The sequence below is a fragment of the Brachycentrus maculatus genome, unplaced genomic scaffold (assembly GCF_059751285.1).
Source record: "Brachycentrus maculatus isolate JH-2025_06_01 unplaced genomic scaffold, ASM5975128v1 h1tg000063l, whole genome shotgun sequence".
Taxonomy (NCBI): Eukaryota; Metazoa; Arthropoda; class Insecta; order Trichoptera; family Brachycentridae; genus Brachycentrus; species Brachycentrus maculatus.
Genome location: NW_028280817.1, coordinates 546,930 through 556,028, shown reverse-complemented (window position 1 = coordinate 556,028; position 9,099 = coordinate 546,930).

The following is a 9,099-nucleotide window of genomic DNA, read 5'->3' as shown; positions in this document are numbered from 1 at the left end:
AGACATCTATTGGCGAGATTATTTTTCTTCATCTATGTTGAGATCTCAAAAAAAATAATATGAAAAATAACTATAATTGGAGATAATCCAGATTTGTGAACAGGCATTTGGACACACTCAAAATGTTGTATATAGATTGTCCGCCTCCGTAGTATAATGGACAGCATGCTTGACTACCGTATCGGATGTCCTTCATGTGTTAACGTTCAGTTCAACCAGCGCATAAATCTTCAATCTCTCACGCTACTTTATAATATTCTTCACAGCCCCAATGCACCTAAATATTTGACTGAAAACTTTATTTACATCCCAGATTATGGTCCATCACTTCGTTCTTCCCAAGAAAGAACGCTTTCCATTCCTCGCCATAACACATCATTCTTCAGTTATTCCTTCTCTGTCCAAGCGGCCAGACTATGGAATGAATCACCTCTCCGCGTAAACAAATGCACCTTCTCTAATAACTTTTAAGAAACGTCTAAGACATTACTATCTATCATTAGAATTCTAACTGTGCATCAAACCTCTTCCCTTAGTTTTTTCCTCTATCTCTTTCCTTAAACTTCCTTTTTCCTTTGCCCTCCTTATCATCTTTGGTAAATTGTGTTTTTTTTAAAGTCAATTTGTAATTTATGTTTTTTAAATGTTTAAGTACTGTCTACCCTCTGATTGCAAACAGCTATATTTAGTATCAAACATTTTGATCAATATCACTAGTCCATTTTTGGTTGGTTGGAAGAAAAGTCTGAGATATTACTATCAATCATTAGAATCCTAACTGTCCATCGAACCTCTTCCCTTAGTTTTTTCCTCTACCTCCTTCCTTAAACTACCCTTTCCTTTGCCGTCTTTATAATCATCTTTTGTATCATCGCGGAAATTCACCGCAGAAGCTATAAAGCTTAGCAAAAAACAAATAAGGATCCTAACCACGACCTTGACAGGACACTGCAGACTGAGGAAACACACGACAAAAATCTCATTTCATGACTCCCCAGTATGCGGATTTTGTATGGAGGATAACGAAAAGCCAATCCACATTCTCTACAATTGTGACGCATTCGCTCGCAAACGAAGTCACACCCTTGTAGGACCTCTACTGGACTCCGAGAAGGTGAAGCTCCTACCACCAAGACAGGTCGTGAGTTACATGACTCATGTAGGTCTTGGCAGTGAGCTGTAATACAGAGGGAAGTCACAATACACCTTATATGGTCGCAGTGACATAAGGGATGCAAGATCCCTTGACCCCAAAAAAAAATTCTTTTGTAATTTATATTTTTTTCAAATATAAATTTGTAATTTATGTTTTACTCTCTGAAAGTACTATCTACCCTCTGATTGCAAACAGCTATATATGGTATCAAACGTTTTGATCAATATCACTAGTCTGTTTTTGGTTGGTTGGAAGATTTAATAATTCTTTTCTGTACAGTTTATATAAATAAATACGTCAAAATCTCATCTTAGTCATCACGTAATATCAATCAAGTTAACACTGCATCGGTTTGATGCGATGCCTTGTGCACCATCTGGGTTCGAAGAGAGATTAAAAAAATATACATTTAAATTACATCATTTAATGTACAATTTTTAAATGAGTATAGTTCGTTCGAACAAATGTTTCCATCCTTAATTTTCGGAGATGCATCTTTCAACTTTTTTTTTCAAGTAATGACCACTTTGGCAGGGCTCACATCGAAAAAGTGACAAAATACATCAATCACGGTCGCCAATCTGACTTTTATTTCCCTTGACAATAAGGATCAATTTCGACAGCGGCTGAATAATAATATGACGCTATTTCGCTAATGAAAATAACTCGCGACCACTGGCGTACGAGATTTATTATTTTATAAATATATAATTTTTATAAAATTAAAATAATTAATTAATAAAAAACAGACCCGTGACCATTTTTACTTTATTATATAACATATTTTAAATCGTTTTGAATATTGAAAGCATTAACTTTGTGGATACAACATTTTGAGTGTGTCCAAATACTTGTTCACAAAATCTGGATTATCTCCAATTACAGGAGTTATTTTCATATTATTTTTTGACATTTCATCAAAGATGAAGAAGAATATGGAAGTCTGGGCATTTACGGGGCTTACGACCGTCATAGGCTGGTTTGAGTGATCACTTTACACACGTGTAACATTCACCAATTCTACCCATTATTGACAACCACACTACTCAAATTCTTCGAAGTTCTATATATATGAACCAATTTAGAAACTTTGTTCTTGAATCACTAGAACTTCACTAGAGACATCTATTGGTGAGATGTAAAGAAGCTTTTTTATTAAGCAGAAACTCTTATATTAGTATGTGAGATCCGAATCCCGGATTATAATCACACACATGAGAAACGCCAGAAAATACCATTTTCATTTTTATTATTAAGCTTATAATTTGACCAGATAATTTATTTACAACATTTATGTTACACGTGTGTAAAGTGATCACTCAAACCAGCCTATGACGGTCGTAAGCCCCGTAAATGCCCAGACTTCCATATTCTTCTTCATCTTTGATGAAATGTCAAAAAATAATATGAAAATAACTCCTGTAATTGGAGATAATCCAGATTTTGTGAACAAGTATTTGGACACACTCAAAATGTTGTAAATAAATTATCTGGTCAAATTATAAGCTTAATAATAAAAATGAAAATGGTATTTTCTGGCGTTTCTCATGTGTGTGATTATAATCCGGGATTCGGATCTCACATACTAATATAAGAGTTTCTGCTTAATAAAAAAGCTTCTTTACATCTCACCAATAGATGTCTCTAGTGAAGTTCTAGTGATTCAAGAACAAAGTTTCTAAATTGGTTCATATATATAGAACTTCGAAGAATTTGAGTAGTGTGGTTGTCAATAATGGGTAGAATTGGTGAATGTTACACGTGTGTAAAGTGATCACTCAAACCAGCCTATGACGGTCGTAAGCCCCGTAAATGCCCAGACTTCCATATTCTTCTTCATCTTTGATGAAATGTCAAAAAATAATATGAAAATAACTCCTGTAATTGGAGATAATCCAGATTTTGTGAACAAGTATTTGGACACACTCAAAATGTTGTAAATAAATTATCTGGTCAAATTATAAGCTTAATAATAAAAATGAAAATGGTATTTTCTGGCGTTTCTCATGTGTGTGATTATAATCCGGGATTCGGATCTCACATACTAATATAAGAGTTTCTGCTTAATAAAAAAGCTTCTTTACATCTCACCAATAGATGTCTCTAGTGAAGTTCTAGTGATTCAAGAACAAAGTTTCTAAATTGGTTCATATATATAGAACTTCGAAGAATTTGAGTAGTGTGGTTGTCAATAATGGGTAGAATTGGTGAATGTTACACGTGTGTAAAGTGATCACTCAAACCAGCCTATGACGGTCGTAAGCCCCGTAAATGCCCAGACTTCCATATTCTTCTTCATCTTTGATGAAATGTCAAAAAATAACTTTGTGGATCATATTGATATATTATTTTGAGAAATAAAAAAACTTTGTTTTTTGATCCACTCACATTTTTATTAACAACCAACTAGTTTCGGCAACAACCTGTTGCCCTCTTCAGGGTTTAATTTATGACTGAATAAACCCTGAAGAGGGAACAGTGTTTGTCGAAACTAGTTGGTTGTTAATAAAAATGTGTGTGGATCAAAAAACAAAGTCTTTTTATTTTAAATCATTCATCATGTGAATGATAGTCAATGTATATATATATTTTGTTTTTTGTCTTCTTTTTTATATTTATATAAAAGGCTACCATTTTAGAGGTCCCGGGTTCGATTCTCAGGGGGCGGATAAAATAAATATAAGTAATTTTTTCACTCCAATATTTATTCAATATTATCCTGGACCTGAAGCGGAGGGCTGATCACCTTTCCTTCGTAGTATGTTAATGATCAAGATACCATTGCGTTTATATGATGCAGTGCCCTATGCACTATTGAGGTACAAATAAGAGTTTGAATGAATGAATGAAAAAATCCCTATAAAATTGTCCTTGCCTTAATAGGATTGTACAAGGATTTATAGCATATTTAGTTTATATCTCTTAAAAATGATAGTGGCTGTGGATAGTTCATAATAAGTGAATAACGTTGGTATTTCATCATTATGGGTGTCTCAAATTGAGTTTTTTTTTAAATAACCCACAAGCCTCTGCTTTTAGAGACTTGTCTGCAGGTAGGATGGTAAGGATAGGGAAGGAAAAATACATCACAAACATCCAAACCAATCGATAAAAAAAATTATAAAAATCTATTCCTATAACATTGTATTTCTTAAGTTTCCTCATCGCGGGAAAACCTCAAATTTACTCAAATTCAGTCATATTTTCCAGACCTTAAAGCGCAGAACCCAATATTTCATTTTCAAGTAATTTTATTTATTGTTTCGGCATTAACTTTGTGGTAAGACATGTTACAGTGATTAAAGAAAACACTTGTTTTTTACCACTTGAGTTTTATTATAGACTACATGTTTCAGAAGTTAAACTTCCATCATTCAGTTATTATACAAACCTGAATGATGGAAGTTAAACTTCTGAAATATGCAGTCTATAATATAACTCAAGTGGTAAAAAACAAGCGTTTTCTTTCATCATTCATGTAATTTGGGATTAAGTTGACTCTTACTCCTAAGTAGTATCAAAATTGCCTACGTTTTGTTCTACATATTGCCTACAACAAGGCGCTCTTATAAATTTATGCTTATTTTATATTTTTAAGTACAATTTACTAATTTACAACATTTTGAATGTGTCCAAATACTTGTTCACAAAATCTGGATAATCTCCAATTACAGGAGCTATTTTCATATTATTTTTAGAAAAACTCAACATAGATGAAGAAATTATAGGAGTTGTTTTTCATATTATTTTCATAATATTAAAATATGAAAAATAACTCCTATAATTGGAGATAATCCAGATTTGGGAACAAGTATTTGGACACATATAAAATTTAGTAGTTTTTTTTCGAAAATGCACCAAATAGCCATCCACGCGCCGCCCTTGGCCGGCTCGCAATACAGCGTGTCCCGTAAAAAAGGTGCTTGTCCACTTTTTGGTAGGCGTGCACTTTATAGGGTGTCCGGTTGGAAGGTTTGCTATACGAAATGAAGCGAGATCTGTTGACATGAAAGAACATACGTTCGAAACAAATTGACATAATTTTCTGGCGATTGACTCCATAAACTGATGCCCTCAGGATAACACTTCTATATCAGGGAGACAGGACTCAAACGCGACAATACCGATCTCATTTTTTACCGCATTTATTTATTTTATTTTTCGACATCTCAATATAGATGAAGAAGAATATGGAAGTCTGGCTTACGACCTTTATAGGCAGGTTTAAATGTTCACTTTACACACTGTTCTATTCACTAATTCTACCCATGATTGACAAGCACACTACTTTTTTTTTTAATTTCCTAACGTCCAAGTGATTCTGAAATCCAGCTACGGCTTATGAATACCGCTTATCATGTCCCTACTCAGGCTTCAACTTTTTAAGTTTCTTAGCCTATGCCTACTCGTGATTTACTCTTTATGTTCAAAGTTACTATAATTTCATGTAATTCATAAGTAAAAATTCTAGGCAAAAACACTCGCTCACACTACTCACATTCATGGAAGTTCTATATATCGCTCACTCCTTTCAAGAACGTCATAAATCAAAAAACTTGATACTTCAGGAGAACGTTTTTAAAGTTTAAAAATATCACACATTTTATTAAAATTAACCATCAAGCCACTTATTGAACTTTTTATTATGCAACACATCTTTTTAGGTAAAACCTGAAGGTTATTTCACAATTTGAAAAACATTTAATATATAAAAAAAAATTAAACAATACCTTTTCTTCAAAATGCAAAAACAACACTTTCTGCCCTGTAGCGGGTAAATATTATGCTAAAAATATGACGCTTTTACTAGCATATAGTACATTTTCTGGGCATTCCGAAAACATGCACAACTGAAAATTGATGATTTTTTATTTATGACGTTCTTGAAAGGAGTGAGCGATATATGAACCAATTTCGAAACGTTGTTCTTGAATCACTAGAACTTCACTAAAGTCATCTATTGGTGAGATGAAAATAATTATGATCGGAGATAATATAGATTCGTGAACAAGTGTTTTGACAAATAAATGTTGTAAATTATTTTATTTTTATTTATTTATTTCTACCTAGAATAGAAGTCGTTAGCACGTTAGTCGTCCCGGGTTCGATTCCCATGGTGGTTAAAATATATATGTGTTTTTTTACTATACCATTTATTTATTACTACCCTGGACTGGTACCTGAAGCGCAGATCACTCCTACGCTTTCTTGTCTGCATGTAATAAACGATCGAATAAACATAACGTCAATTTGATGACGTGCCCTATGCAGCATTGGGTGCGGATAAGGGTCAGTATTAGTATTTATTTTGGACTTGGTATAAATAGTACTGATGTAATTTTTACCGCATTTGTTATTAAATTTGGTGTAAGCAATAATGATCTTATTTTTTACCTCGTTTATTTATTTTACATTTGGTACAAACAATACTGATATTTTTACCGCGTTCGTTTATTTTAAATTTAGCACAACCAATACTGATCTTGTTTTTTATCTCGTTTACTTATTTTACATTTGGTACAAACAATACTGCTCTTTTTACCGCGTTCGTTTATTTTAAATATAGTACAACCAATACTGATCTTATTTTTTACCGCGTTCATTTATTTTAAATTTGGTACAAACAATATTGATCTCATTTATTACCACACATGTTTATTTTAAATTTGGTGTAAGCCAATTATAGAATAAATAATTATTTTTATGGGGATTAAACAGTCCACATATTCACGTATGAAAATTTTTTTTTTTAAAAATAAATTAAACATTAAATGAACATAAAATAACTTTTTTTCTGCATTTTTTTTCGGGTAAAAAAATACATTAACAATTAATTTATTCGGCAGTTACTTTGTGGTAAAATCTATCCATTTTTTATTTAAGTTTCATTTAGTATATACCTACCACTATTTCTTAAAAATCTTCTACGACACGTGTTTGACGTCATTTTCATCGGTGTTTGAAAATGATGCTGAATGCATCGAAACACGTGTCACAATAGATTTTAAGAAAAAGTGGTAAAACATTTTTTTTCCAATATGTTTTTTTTTATTTAAAATTTAGAATGGAAAAGGCTATCAACGAATGCTAAACTGGCAGCGCAAAATGGAATCCTGGATCCAACCCTAATGTATGGAAGCGGAGCATGGAGATGGCCTAAAAAGGACGAATGTAGACTGAATGTAAATATAGACTGATAAGTAAAAAAACAAAATCAAATAGTAGAATAAAGTACAAATAATGATAAAAATACTAAGTAGGCTTAAGATTAATAAGCCTTAAATGTTGAAAACAAAGTAAAAAATATAAAAATTAAACAAAACTAACACATTTTTTAAAAAATATATAAAACAATAAACGATTATATTAAATAGGCATATAAAAAAACATAAGGTAAGAAGCATGTTTAAAGGAAACAAATGAGAATATATAGTAATAATAATAATAAAACCGTTATCCGCACCCCAATGGTGCATAGGGCACTGCGTCATATAAACGCAGTGTTACCTTGATCGTTTACACATGAAGGAAAGGTGATCAGCCCTCAGCCTTCAGGTACCAGTCCAGGGTAATATTGAATAAATATTACAGTGAAAAAATCGCTTATATTTATTTGACCCTCCCCCTGGGAATCGAACCCGGGACCTCCAGAACGGTAGCCGAGCGTGCTGACCATTACACTACGGAGGCTGATAATGAGAAAATATTACTAATCACTAACACAAATATCTTTCCATAAAGTATTTTTTCAGTTCATTATTTTTTTATTCCTGACTGAACAATTTAAGAAGGAAAAAAATATTAAAGTACTGCAGGAGATAGAAGGGCTGTGAGGAGCTGGCGGGATGCAGACATTGTGGCTGCACAGCATAAGAAGAAGAAGAAGATTATTATTATTAGTTTCTAACTGCTGGTGCAAGACGATCCATGCCATCGGTCCGCAATAGCAAAGCCACGGCCGCAAGTACCAAAAAAAACATTTTTTCCAGGAAACATTTATCATATTGGACGGTTTTTTATTTATTTATTTTCAACTCCACGCCGTTAGGATTTCTCATAACTTGGTTTAGTATATTTTGTCATTGGCCATACTTGCATTAGAAGAGAGCGTGGATTACGCGGTAGGCTAGTGATTAAAATATAAACATTTTTTAATGATTAAAGAAAACACTTGTTTTCATACCACTTGAGTTTCATTAAAGACTACTAGTTTCAGAAGCTAAACTTCCATCATTCAGGTTTGAATAATAACTATTATTACGAGTTATTATTCAGATCAGTTATTATTTAGGCCTGAATGATGGAAGTTTAATAATAAAGCCCTTATCCGCACCCCAATGGTGCATAGGGTACTGTGTTATATTAACGCAGTGTTATCTTGATCGTTTACACATGAAGGAAAGGTGATCAGCCCTCCGCTTCAGGTACCAGTCCATGGTAATATTGAATAAATATTACAGTGAAAAAATCACTAATATTTATTTTACCCCCCTTGGGAATCGAACCCGGGACTTCCAGAACGGTAGCCGAGCGTGCTGACCATTACACTACGGAGGCGGACAGGAAGTTTAGCTTCTGAAATAATACTAATAAAAATAATCTTGGATGATTTATATAGCGCCATTTTCGTAAAAAAAACTACCTCAAGGGCGCTTATACAGGTATGGATTATGATATGAAAATGGTAATGAGAGAAAATTAAAAAATATATATAAGTGAAAAACGACGTCAATCGGCTGAGTCTGAAGGGAGGAAAGTGGAGCCGCCGTATTGTTGCGCTTTCTTCTCGGTCTTCTTGGGCTGGAGCATGGCCAAGATGTTGGACAGGACGCCTCACTGGGTAATGGTAATGCCGGAGAGCAGCTTAAAACCAGTAGTCTTTGATAAAACTCAAGTGGTATAAAAACAATTGTTTTCTGTAATCATCGTAACATGTCTTACCA